This window comes from Oryctolagus cuniculus, chromosome 4 (assembly GCF_964237555.1).
Source record: "Oryctolagus cuniculus chromosome 4, mOryCun1.1, whole genome shotgun sequence".
Lineage (NCBI taxonomy): Eukaryota > Metazoa > Chordata > Mammalia > Lagomorpha > Leporidae > Oryctolagus > Oryctolagus cuniculus.
The window spans coordinates 167,854,924-167,868,456 of NC_091435.1; the positions used below are offsets into that span (position 1 = coordinate 167,854,924).

General features: G+C 44.7%; 1 long non-coding RNA gene across 1 annotated transcript in view; it reads right to left on the minus strand.

Annotated features, from left to right (window-relative positions):
* LOC138849406 (uncharacterized) overlaps window positions 1-13,533 on the minus strand; it is a 294,363-nt gene that overhangs the window by 77,958 nt on the left and 202,872 nt on the right. Inside the window, exons 4-5 of the long non-coding RNA XR_011388232.1 lie at window positions 1,819-1,946; window positions 1,674-1,732 (exon numbers count right to left, since the gene is read on the minus strand). This is a non-coding gene — a long non-coding RNA (uncharacterized lncRNA). The remainder of the gene's footprint in view (window positions 1-1,673; window positions 1,733-1,818; window positions 1,947-13,533) is intronic.

Sequence of the window (13,533 nt, forward strand, 5' to 3'; positions counted from 1 at the left end):
TTATAATATCCCTTTTTAGGAAATAATAGGCATTTCCCACACAAAGAAAAATGCCCTTTTGAATTGTCTTATCTCTTCTATCTCTTCTAAATTTTAGGTTATGAATATGTACTATTTTGTAAAGGAAAATAATTCCTAAAGTTTTTTGTTTTTCTAAAGTCATATGCTCTTGTAGTTTTTAAGGGTGGTCCATTACCAAAATCAATAGAGATGTGTTCAAATGCAGAACTACCAAAGCAGTATCCCTAGTGCTGGGATCTAGAATATGGATAAGTGGTGTCCAAAATTTCAGAAGTTTGTGTCATGGGCTCTTGGTTTTGGAGGACAGAGTTGATGCACCCAGTATGTTTTTTCATCTTTCCCTCTGTTACACTTTAAATAGGATTTGTCTCTCCAAACTCATGCAAATGTTTAAATCACAAAGTCTTATGTTAATGGTTGATGGATTAATGTTTGATGGATTAAGGAGAAATTTACTCCAGTTATGGTGTACACAGGTAGAGCCTTGGAAAGCTATTGGCTTGGATTAAGTTGCTGGAGCGGAACCCCTGGCCTCATCACAATGGCACTATAAGGAGAGACCACACACAACAGATAAAGCTCAGCATGTAGTCCTCCTTCCACACATGTGCTGTCCTCATCGAATGCCAGAAGAATGGGGCTACCTGATCTTGGACTGTGAAACTCCTAAACTGTAAACCAAAACTAACTTTTAACTCTCCTATAAAGTTCTTCCCAGGTTCTTTTAGTTGTAGTAACACAAAGATACAAATACACCCTCCCTACTAGCACAAAACTTTACCTGAATAGTCACCCGTCTCCACGCATCCCATTTCTTTTTCAGAACAAGCTCAACCCTCTGTGTCAACCATGATCCCTGGTTGGTTTTAGTCCAGCATGAATTCAAGGGAGGGGCTATAACTGTACTGTTCAGTCAGGCTGATCTTAGAACCGCTGATCAACATGCTGGGTACCAACCCTCACTATCTTACCAGCATCGAATAGGAACCCTGTGACCCCAATGCCTGTGGCAGTCATCCTAGAGGGATGAGGGGACCCAGACTTAGGAGAGAAATGGCTCCCGTGGAAGCCAGAGTGGGGAGACAGGAAGAAATGGAGTCCTCAGTCCAGCTGCTGTACCATCCAGTCATGCAGCCTTTTTATTGCCTGCGAACCCTCAGGTACATGAAACAATAAATCCTTTTTCATTGAAATTAGATTTTGTTTCTTGCAGCACAGTGTCCTAGCCGACCTACAACTCCTTAATGTTTGTGGTTTCAGCTGCAACATGATATGTCAGGAGAATTAAGTTACTCTCACATTTTTTGGAACAGCAGGATCAAGTTCCAACCACCCTCATGGCAGTCAAGTAACAGTCACTAAAAAGAAAAAACCAAAAACTAATAATATAACATAGGTACACTGGAGGAATCCCTTCCCTTCAGTGATCATGACCTTGACCAATGCCCTCTGTAACTAGGTCCTTATTTCCTCCAAAACCAGGTCCCCCACCTCCAAAACTGTCTGCAGACCCTGCCTCAACCCCTCCCTGCGATCTATTGATCCTGCCTTGTGTTCCCTCACGCTGCCTTGCTGCCTCCGACTTTGCCTCCAGGCCCAGACATTCGGGATCAACCCTCAGTGGAAAAGCTCTTCGCCATTTCTTAGGTTACCTTTGTCTCAGATGTTGGCTTTGCTTCCTTATCCATCTGCCATGAGCTGGTTCTACGTCCTGCAAAGGGTAGGCACAATATCTGGTGAGTTGGGCAGTTGGGTCTGGAGATGTCAAAGATACAATAAATAAGAAGCACCACCCACCTTTATCACTAAAATGAGAGCACTGGTTGGAGACTGTGCTAAGATTCCTTCAAGTTCTACGGTGTGCGAGGCTGAAGACGCTGCCTTTGGTGCTTGAGGTACTTTCAAGCCCAGCACTGAGACGGAACCTGGAAATTAGAGGCCTCGATAATCAACATTTTCAATTAGCACTTTGTTATATAACGATAGAATGTGATCGACCCCACTGCATATTTGTTAGAAGTAGGACACCCACTACTTAGCATTTTCAGCTTTACTTTTCAGAATGTGGGACGCATTTTATTAACACAAAAGTGATCCTCATAAGATAGAAACTCCTACAATATTACACTCGTAGTTGACCCCCACAGAAGCCTCATCACCCTCACCAACAGGAAAACCTCTCCCCATGTTGTAAGTGACCACTGGAAAGTCAACCATTTCCTACTTCTGCAGCCCTAGAGCCGACTGTGTCCATCTCAAACCTTCCGTTCCCACCTACCCAGACCACAGCAGCTCCTAGATGCCACAATGTTAATTTCTCTTCATCTTTTCTCTACGTACAAAACCCTTACCTAACTTTTTTATCCAGTAGACATACCCCGGATTCAAGGCCCTACTGAATTCTTCCCTTCTCACTTACACCTTTTCTGATTTCCTCCGAGTTGTTACTGCATGTGGGAGACATGGTTTCCACCAGCGGTCACTGTGCATGGAAGACAGCGGGGTAAGGAGTGCATCCCACTGCATGTGGGATGCTGGCTGCTCAGTGCTTTAGACTCTGATCAGTCAGATCCACAACGTCTCCTTTACAAGGAGCCAGGAGGCACAAGCGATCAATTCTTCTCCCCTTGGTGTAGTCCCAAAGGAGAACCAAGGGAGATGTGTGCTCCCCAACGTGGAGTACATAAAGCCATTCAGACTACTTCGTTATACACGTGCATGTGCCATGGGGTGCACCTGTGTGTCGGCCTCTAACTCAAGCATGAGGTCCACGAGAGCAGAAACCGTGTCTTTCCCAGCACAGTGCTTGTTGCGCCGCACACACTCAGTGGATGTTTTTAAATAAGAGTGAATGAAGGATCAGAGAAGGTGGAAGAAATGGACCGCCCACCATTATTGGTGGGAGTTTCCAGTGGCACGCTCACTTTGGAAAACTATTTGGCCATCCTCAGTTCTTCCTAAGGCTAAAAATACAACTATGACCAGTGATTCCACTCCTAGGTATACACTCGAGAGAAATGAGTCATATGTCCACTGGAAAAAAAAAACATGTACAAGAATTCTCATAGCTGTTTTTGTCAAAATAGAGAAAACCCAGAAAGCACCCCAACCGTTTTTAATAATAGGATGAATAAATAATGGTATACTATGAAGAACAGAATATGCCCAACAAGAACACAGAACATAGAACACAGATGAAATTTACAAATACGTGGGTACTTCATAAGAAATAGAATTAGAAGATACATTTATTCTGGTGCAAAAGTTTTTGAAATCTGGGACAGATGTTGTGGTGTAGTGGGTTAAGTTGTTCTTGGGATGCCACATCTCCTATCAGCATTCCAGTTCAAGTCCATTTCTGATCCGGCTCCCTGCAGGGTACAATGACCCAAGTACTTGAGTTACTGCCAACGGAAACTTGAATGGAGCTCCTGGCTCCTGGCTTTCGGCTTCAGCCTGACTCAGATCTGGCTCTTGCAGCCACTTGAGGACTGAACCAGTGGAGATTTCTCTCTCTCTCTCTGCCTTTCTAATTAATTAATTAAAATTTTTGAAGTCTGTTCAATAAAGGAGTCTTTATTCATGGAAAGTATGTACTATGAATATACTATATATGGATTTGTAATTACATAAATACATGTAAAAATGTATGAAATCTCCCATTTAAAGTTTTGTCTCCTTCACTGCATATGTTACACCTATACGAACAATGCTTAGAAAACTGAAGGAATTTCAGATTCATTGTAGTTTTTTGATTGAACATAAGGGAACACAGTGAAAAATTACAACACAAAGAGTCAAAAGGTCAATGTTGGAAGGAATAACTCCCTTCCTTGACAAATAAGGACCCAGAGCCCAGAGAGGTGAAATTAGCTTCCTTGATAGGTGCAGAGCTGAGCCATTATATCTTCATTATTCCACGCCTCCCTGTCTATCCAAAGAAATGAAATCATGGCCCTATGCGGAATGGAGAGTTGGCAGGGACTCTGTAAGAAACGGAAGGGGTTTTCTCTCCGTCCATCCTCCTCACATTCCTGGCTTCTTCCTGACTTTCCTCGGCTCCACTGGTGCTCACTCCACCCCTCTTCACTAACCAACCCAGCCAAGCAGAGCTGGATCAAAGCGGGTCTCACGTGGCGCCCGGATGATGAACCTCAAAACCAGGTCAGCACAAAGCACTTTTCTCCCAGGTAACAAACACAGTGGTGCATTGATTTACACCACATCTCATTTCCCGGGAAGATTTTAGTTAGCTTAGGAAATGCAGATATAACAAGATGATCAGCAAAACCTGAAGAAACCAATGTATGTGTTGTGTGGGCAGGGGATCAAAATTGGAGGAGTAAGATGATGCTAGGGAAGAAGCCTGGGCCTTAGGATAGGAGGAGATTTTCCTCTCTGCTCCTAAAACTCAAAGTCAGAAACTGCTGCTGTATCTGCCCCCTCCCCCAGTGGAATCGCCATCATAAAAGGATCTTATAAAGGAAAGGATAGATCTGAAGATCTCTCTGTTTTACAGTGAGTTACATAAAATAAAGACCTTCTTATGTTTCATTAGTTAGCCTTGAACATAAACTTTAAAAACATGAGGGGCCTGCCGGCACCGCGGCTCACTAGGCTAATCCTCCGCCTTGCGGCGCCGGCACACCGGGTTCTAGTCCCGGTCAGGGCGCCGGATTCTGTCCCAGTTGCCCCTCTTCCAGGCCAGCTCTCTGTTGTGGCCAGGGAGTGCAGTGGAGGATGGCCCAAGTCCTTGGGCCCTGCACCCCATGGGAGACCAGGAGAAGCACCTGGCTCCTGCCATCGGATCAGCGTGGTGCACCGGCCGCGGCGGCCATTGTGGGGTGAACCAACGGCAAAGGAAGACCTTTCTCTCTGTCTCTCTCTCTCTCACTGTCCACTCTGCCTGTCAAAAAACAAAACAAAACAAAACAAAAAAAACATGAGGGGCCAGTGTTGTGACACAACAGGCTACGCCGCCCCTTTATACCAGTGACACTGGTATCCCCTACTGGAGGGCCAGTTCCATTTCAGACTTCTTGGCTTCCAACACAGGTCCCTGCTAGTGCACCTGGGGAGACAGCCAAGGCTGGCTCAGACACCTGGGCCCCTGCCACCTGTGTGGGAGACCTGGATGGAGGTCCCTGCTCTTGGCTTCAGCCTAGCCCAGCCCAACTATGTGGCCATTTGGGGAGTGAAACAGCAGATGGAAAGCTGCTCGCTCCCTCTCGCTCTCACTCTCTCTCTCCACACACACACACACACACACACACACACATTTCTATCACTGTGCCTTTCAAATAAATGACAGATAAACCTTAAAGAAAAATGAAATATTGGATTAAAAATACAAAATAATGCCCACAATTGAGACAACATAATTGCTTTTAGAGTACGGTCAAGCTGTAGAAAAAGAGAACGCGTGATCTGATCCAAGACAGACTGCAAAGAACTCTTCCCTCTGCACCAGCTCAGAAGAGTCAGGCCATGAGCAGTGGATTCTACCATGTCAATCAAGCTGTCAAATTGTAGGTCTCTATAATATTTATGATGCAATGCACCACACATAAATATATTAAAATTGTGTTATGGGAAACAAACTCCAGGGTTTGACAACACAGAATCTAGGAAACTCACATTTTAAATATTCTCACTTTGCTGCTCATCCACCCAAGTTCCACAGAGATAACCAACTCTTCAGTAACCAGACAGGGAGTCAGAGTGCGACTTGCAGGGCTGCTGCTGTAACAGCAAGGTAAGCTGCCACCTGTGATACCAGCATCTCATGTGGGCACTGGTTTGAGTCCTGCCTGCTCCAATTCCAATCCAGCTCCCTGTTAATGTGCCTGGGAAAAGCAGCAGATGATGGTGCAAGAACTTGGCCCTTTGCCATCCATGTGAGATACCCAGAAGAAGCTCCTGGCTCCTGGATTCAACCTGACCCAGCCCTGGCTGTTGTGTCCATTTGGGGAGTGAACCAACAGATCGAAGGAATCTCTCTCTGTCTGCCCCCTCTCTCTTTGCAACTCTGCCTTTCAAACAAACAAATAAATCTTTCTTTTTTAAATGAGAGTGCTACTTGCTGCTAATGCAAAATTTGGAGTAGCAGAAATTATACTGGTATCATTAATTATTGTCTATTATCTTCTACTATTATATGGGTAACCTCAAAATACCTTGTTAGCTAAATAAAAATTGAGATTTACATTTGATTTTTCATCATAAAAATAGAACAGAGAACAAGAAGCATTATAGGATTGTAAAATCCTTGGTTCTGACTCACATCTAAGAACTCCAAGGAGTCAGTGACTAAGTCGTGGTCTGGTACAGGGAAGAGTGGTGTCAGGTTGTGGGTTCAGCGTGTGTTCTCAGTGAACCCTTTCCTGCCTGTAGCTACTTCTGAGCCACTGTGGGTTACCTAACCAGATCATGGCTCAACTTTGAGAGCTGTACATCTGATCTCTTACTTTAACATTTTATTTTTGAGTATACTTTTTTCTTAGCAGTTAAAACTTGTGGCTCTGTAGACAGTTGAATTTGGCTTTCAATCCCACTTCCAAAAAGTGTTAGTGCTGTGATCTTGGGCAAATTTTTAAATTCTTTTGGCTCAATTTCCCTGTCTATAAAAGGAGTATAAAACTTGAAAAATCAAATAATTTATTAATAAATTATATGTATAAAAATATTACATCATGCTCCTTTTGGGGTTATTATGAGATTACATGGTAGGAAGTGCAATCAATGTTAGCATGAATCATTATCTCCTTATCATTCATCATTATCTCCATTATCATATGGACTACTACTACTATAATGAATTATTGTGAAAGACATAGAGCAAAACCCTTTCATTTTCTTAGAAGAAAAGCATTCCCAATCCAAGAAAACAGACAGGGGTCATTCATATCTATAAAAGGCCACTATTTTGCTGGACCTAAACTTCTCTAGGTACAATTTGGGGGACTGTAAAGTTTGTAGATCATGCAGTCTGAAAACTGGCAATGAGCAAGAGGCTGGGATAAAAAGCAGCGGCTTGCCAACACACAGGCTGGGGAGTCCCTGAACAGGTTTGGTAGTGCAAGGAAGAAACCAGGCCCAAGGATGCACGTTGAGTTTCCAGGGTAGGTTGCCACTCGGGACAACGGCATCTCATATCAAGGCACAGGTCCTCACTACGCTACTTCTGATGCACCTGGGAATGTGTCCAGTGAGACCCAAGCACTTAGGTCCCTGCTGATATGGGATGAATAGGTAAGAAGTAAAAGTTTAGGCAAGCTGGAACTCTTGTATGCTGGCCGAATGATGCCGTCTCTTTAACTGCTAATCTGATATGGGCACTTGGCAGGATGCACCTGTCACATCTGCAACCAAGGCATGTGCTAAGACACCACCCTGTTTGCATATTGGGGTACCATCCACTTCCTTATAAAAATAGGTAGGAGGCAGGAAAGAGCCCTCTTACCACCAGGGAACCTTCTTAGAGGCACCACTGTAGTTTTTCTCTTTCGCCATGGACCTCACATACAGGCACTTGGACATGCTGTTCTTGTGTGCACTCTTCCACGGCAAAGCTCGGACAGATCTTCTCAACTTTGGCTACTATTTTGGGGTTTTCTTTTCTCATTAGTTTAAGGGCAATGCTTTGGCACATGTTGTATATTTCTTTGTGGGACAGGCCACACCAGCTCATGAATGTATGCTGATTCCCTCGCCGCTGAATAAACTCTGGTCCTATTTGCACACGATACCAGTCTCCACTTAGTATTTCTATCTCTGCAGGAGACGAAATGCAGATTAAAAAGTAATCTATTCATTGTCCACTTCACCGTCATCCACCCGGGAGACTGTGATGTAGTTCTGGGTTCCTGATGGCAGCCTGGTCCAGCCCTGGTTGTTGTGACCATTTGGGGAGTGAACCAAGATATCTCTCCCCCCACCTCACCCTGATCTTTGTCTCCCAAATAAATAAATCTTTTTTAAAAAAAGGAAAGAAAAGAAACCAGACCAAAACGGAACACGGCCACCTGCCTGGCTGGGCATCCGGAAGTCATCACCTGTCCAGAGGAAGACGAAATTTCAGGCTTCCATCAGCAGTTGCGGCATAGTTTCTGCGACACTTTAAAAACACAGTTCTAATTTCAGAGTCTGGATTAGCTCACTTTTCGCAACTGCTTTTATCATCGTAAGAACATCCCAAGATAAAAAAAAATTCTAAATATAGTCATAGACAGGTAACTGGGACCTGATAAATCGAAGGTCTCTTATGATCTCTGAGTGGGCAAAACCAGGTAAACGACCATCAGTTGAAATCGCATGCTGTAACACGAACACCTTACTGGGCTCTGAAATGAGGAGAATCCTATTTGTGACAATTTGATTAAAGCAATTCCTTACGATACGTGGTATTTAAAGCAGCATCCTGAATCACTTCCTGGAAGGCCCCCAATGCACGGAAATCTAACAGGCAGAAGTCTTATCTATTTAACCAGCGGTGAGTCGTCCCAACAAGTCTTCCAAAAATAACAAAGCCCAGGAATCGCATCCTCCTGCAGCTACAGGGAGTCATCGTCACCACCTTCACTGAAGAATCAGCTGAAGTACAGCTCAGCAGGAGACACTGGCTCTGAGCCGCTGCAGACAGAAATCAACATCGAGTGGAGCCATTGTGGTCTGCAGAGCCTGCCATCTCCACCCTGCAGAGATCAAGGGAAAGAGGGCAGCTCCTTCCAGGAGCCTGGGAGCCACGTGCCTGCCAAGCCCTCTTATCCTGACTCTTCCTAGGGCTCTGCTGGGCACACCACTGTGCAAGCCGGTCCCCAGTTAATTGTTCCCTTAACGGCAGAGAGAAGGGTGACAGCAGTCATGCCATCAGCTGACTTTCGTGTGCGCCTACTCTGGACCAAGCACTAGTGTGAGTGCTTTATTTCACCCTGAAACGTTGGATTTTCCCATAACACTACAAAACAGGCACCACGGCGATACGCGTTTTACAGGTGTGGCAGCAGCGGCCAGGCTTTCACACTGAGCCTTTCGACTCCAGAGCGCACATTCGCCACTATCACTTCAATGTCTCAGAAAACCGAGATGTTCTACTTGATGTCCAATTCTCCCCCGTGCTCAGATCATGCTTGGGTTTCTACGCTAATCCTGCATAAAGAAAAGAGGAGCGATAGGAAAGGGGACAAAAAAGCTCTGAGGAGAGAGGACTAGCGCCGATTTAACAAGAAATCCTTCAGTTTAATTTCTATACTTGCTAAGTATAGCCCATCTTCCCTTAAAACTTCTAAGAGAACAGAACAGATTTTAATGGGAGTCAGGCAGAGAAAGGACAAGAGAGTAAGGAAATTGTTATCTGTGGATCCCTGCACAAATGTAAGGTATTCTTAGCAATACTTGAAGCTCAAGGAAATTCAGGGAATGCAATTCTGCACAGACTCTCACTGCTATTCTGCGAAGTGCGTGGCCAGTGTGTTAACTCTTTGCAGCTTCTTTCAGTCTTTCACTCAAAGGTACTGAGCCTTCAAGCGCCCCTATAACCATGTTACCTATAACCGAAGGGTAACAGAAGAAAGGAGGAACAAGCCAGGAGGCGGATGAGGTGAGTGTGCTCAAGGCCAGAGAAGCAGAAGATACTTGTTACTGATTTGAGCTATATTTATGGGGCGTTTCCCGTAGGCCAAAGAATGAGTGGTAAGGATGCAAAGAAATGTGCAATAGGCTCTAAACTTACCCTTAAAGTGCTCGCAGTCCAGGGCAGGAGTCTGCAATTACCCTCTGTAAAGGCCTGGGTAGTAGATGCACTAGGCCTTAGAGGCTATGAGGTCCTGTCCCAACTCAACTCTGGTGTAATAACACGAAAGCAGCCAGAGACAATATGGAAAAAATGGACGAGGCCATCTTCTGATAAAACTCAAACAATCAAAGAGAAAACTAGCAGTGGCCTGGATTCAGTCTCATTGGCAAACCCTTGTCCTAATAAGTATCTCGAGAAAGGCTTACAGAAGACACAATTTCTGCGAGGTGTCCTGCTCTGATCTCTTGTCTTTGGCCTTTGACAACTGTGGCCTGGGTTTCAAATCTGTGAATCCAATTTTATTCCTTGAGGCTCTGGTTATGGATATTCCACTGTCTTTTAGCACTGACTGGTGCTGGGGGAAAGGTGTAGACAGTTGACTTTTTTCCCCATATAGGTAGCCTTCCAGGGATTTTTTTGCCTTTGAAATGCAGGGAATATCTCAGGATATGTCTTAGCGATCCCAGAGTGAAAGCCTTTTTCTTCCTACAGAAGATTTTAATTCACTTATATGTACTGATATGACAAATCTGCTCGTCATGCTATTTTATTCTATGCTTTCTCTTTCTGGTTTTAAAATATTCTTCCATGTGTCATCTTTTGCTTCATGCTTTGAGTTTCTTCCAATTTTTAGTAGCATACATATTTTTATTCCAGTGGTTATTTTTATGGCTATAACTTACACAGCTCCTGTTCATGTCTTACTATAAACAATGGTGAATTTAATGTACTTTCTCTCTTTTCTCTCTCTTTCCTTAACTTCCACCATGTAATTTTAGTCAATCATTGTATTTAATAGACAACCTTGATAACATTCATTTATGGAGGTTCAGTATTAACTATCTTGATTCATGTTTTCACTGCGGTCCTATTTGATCCCTTCCTGTAGTGTTATGGTCCTCTGTGGACTGAACATTGGTTTCCAAAGTTCATGTGTTGGAGATGAAATCCCCAATGTGATGCTGTCTGGGGATGGGGTCCTTGGAAGGTAATAACAACATCAGGGTTGAGCGCTCATGATGAGATTAGTGTGCCCTTATAAGAAAGGATTCCCTGTCATCATGTGAGGAGCTGAACAGGAAATGGCCATTTGCCACCCAGAAGAGGTGTATCCTCAGCAAATGCCAATCTGCCAGTGGTTTGATTGGTTCTCCAGACCCTGTACCTATGAGAAATAAGTTCCTGTTGGTTGGCCATCCAGCCTATATTATTCTGGTATTGACCAAGCCACTCTCTTTTCTCTGAGCTGTGACATTTTTGCTTTGTGTTCTAGCACCACAGCAGTGAAAGAATAACTATGGTGGAAAAATTATGGTTGTGACTTTTATCTCTTTGATAGTAACATTTTTCTCTGAATAGATGTCTTTCTCTGCCACCGTTTTCTATCACTTTTTTCTGGTTTAGTCCTTGTACTAATAGACAATACTATACTTATAGTTTGATCCTATACTGCACATTCCTTTGTTTCTTCATGAGTATAGGGGCAGAGTTTTGGCAATCACTGAACTTACATTTTTTCACCTGAAGGTATGTAGTAGTCAGATTTTTTTGTGACAACAAAATGCCTGATGCAATTAACTTTAGAAAGAGAACATGCTGATTTAGCTCACCGTGTTGGAGTTCTAAGGTCAAGACTGGGAGGCTCGGTTTGACCTCCATGAGAGCAACAGATGGCAATCACTGGGCATATGCAGGAGAAGGATCACAGGCAAACCAGGAAGCAGAGAAGCCGGCCCAAACTCAAGCTTTGGTAACAATCCTCCCACAAGAACGACCTTCAAAGAGCATACTGCCAATGACGTAAGGCTCTCCCATGAGTCCCCACCTCCTAGAAGCCCTCACACCTCCCAACAGCGCCACCCTGGGGACCATCCATTTGTTCATTCCCCAAATGGCCACAATGGCCAGAGCTGGCCCAATTCCAAAGCCAGGAGCCCGGAGCCTCCTCTGGGTTCCATGTGGGTACAGGGACCCAAATACTTGGGCCATGTTCTACTACTTTCCAAGTTCCATTAGCAGCAAGCTGGACTGGAAGTGGAGCAGCCGGGACTCAAACCGGCACCCTAGGCAGCGGCTTTATCCACAGTGCCACAGCGCCAGCCCCTGTGCTGCCACGTCCCATGGGCAGCTTGTTCCTGGATATTTCCAGCCATGGTGCTTCTCTCTGCTTCTTTTGTACATTTTCATTTGGACTCTGTTGCTTTGGGCAGCCTTGTTTTCAGTTTTGCAGTTTAGAGCTTTTGCTTTCCTTCAGTTTTGTTGAAAACGGAGCTTTTGCATCTGCCTTTTTCATTCCCCGTTTTTCCTTTTGAAGAGTTTCTAGGAAGCAAAGGTGGGCATGTTGGCTTTACTATGTTCAAAGCGGAAATCTCAAGGTGAGCTTCAGTAGCTCAGAGACGTGCACATGTGTGAAATTGTAAAGTGGCTGACAGTCACCTGGGCTGACCAGGGCAGAGAAGTGAGAGCCACACAGAAAAATCATTTTTTCAGGTTCACAGTTACCAAATACCTGCTTGCCTAAGGTTCAGGAACATGCCAATGGTAGAAAACAAAAATACAAAAGGAAATCCAGGCTGGTGCCGCGGCTCACTAGGCTAATCCTCTGCCTTGTGGCGCCGGCACACCAGGTTCTAGTTCCGGTCGGGGCGCCGGATTCTGTCCCAGTTGCCCCTCTTCCAGGCCAGCTCTCTGCTGTGGCCCGGGAGTGCAGTGGAGGATGGCCCAAGTGCTTGGGCCCTGCACCCCATGGGAGACCAGGAGAAGCACCTGGCTCCTGCCATCAGATCAGCGCGGTGCGCCGGCCACAGTGCGCCGGCCGTGGCAGCCATTGGAGGGTGAACCAACGGCAAAGGAAGACCTTTCTCTCTGTCTCTCTCTCTCACTGTCCACTCTGCCTGTCAAAAAAAAAAAAAAAAAAATGACATCCAGTCTACTGAGATGAAAGTGGTGCTTACCAAGCCTGTTACGTGAAGATATGCAGGCAGTAAGGGGTGATCACAGGACTTCTCTCTGGGAAAAGGCACCGCCAGTCTCCAATCTTATGGGTAAAATACAATCTCCTTAGTCACAGGTTCAGTTCAGAACATGCTTCTAGAATATGTCAAGGTTAAATTAACTGTTATGTTATCCCCTCTTTTACTGCTTCTAATTTTGTTTACATACACACCTACTTGCCAAGATGCATAAATATGACTGCTTCCTGCAGTGTCATTTTCCCATTTTCCTCACTGGCTTGCTTCTCTCTTTCCTCAAAGTACATTCCATGCCTGCCCTGCCTCCTTCCCCAGGTAATCTATGCGAAGAGTATTTTCATTTTTCATATTTTTCTTCTTCCTATAACTCATACATATATGCGTATACAGATGCATGTCACTTTTTGTTTAGTTTTTATTTTATGTGAGAGGCAGAAAAACAAAGAAAGAGACAGAGTCCCCATCAGCTGCTTCACTCCTCAAATACCCACAAAAGGCAGGTACCAGAGCCAGGAGCTGGAAACTGCATCTGGGTCTCCCACACAGGTGGCAGGAACCCAATTACTTGAGCCATCACCAAGCAAGGTCTGCCTTGGCAGGACGCTGAAGTGGAGAACCAGAGCAGAGAATTGATTTCCAAGCCCTCTGATGCCGGACGCAGGCATCTTAACCATGAGGCTAAGCACCCACTCTCTGATGCACATCACTTTTAGTCATGAAATATTATTTAGTTCTTATTACAAAAGC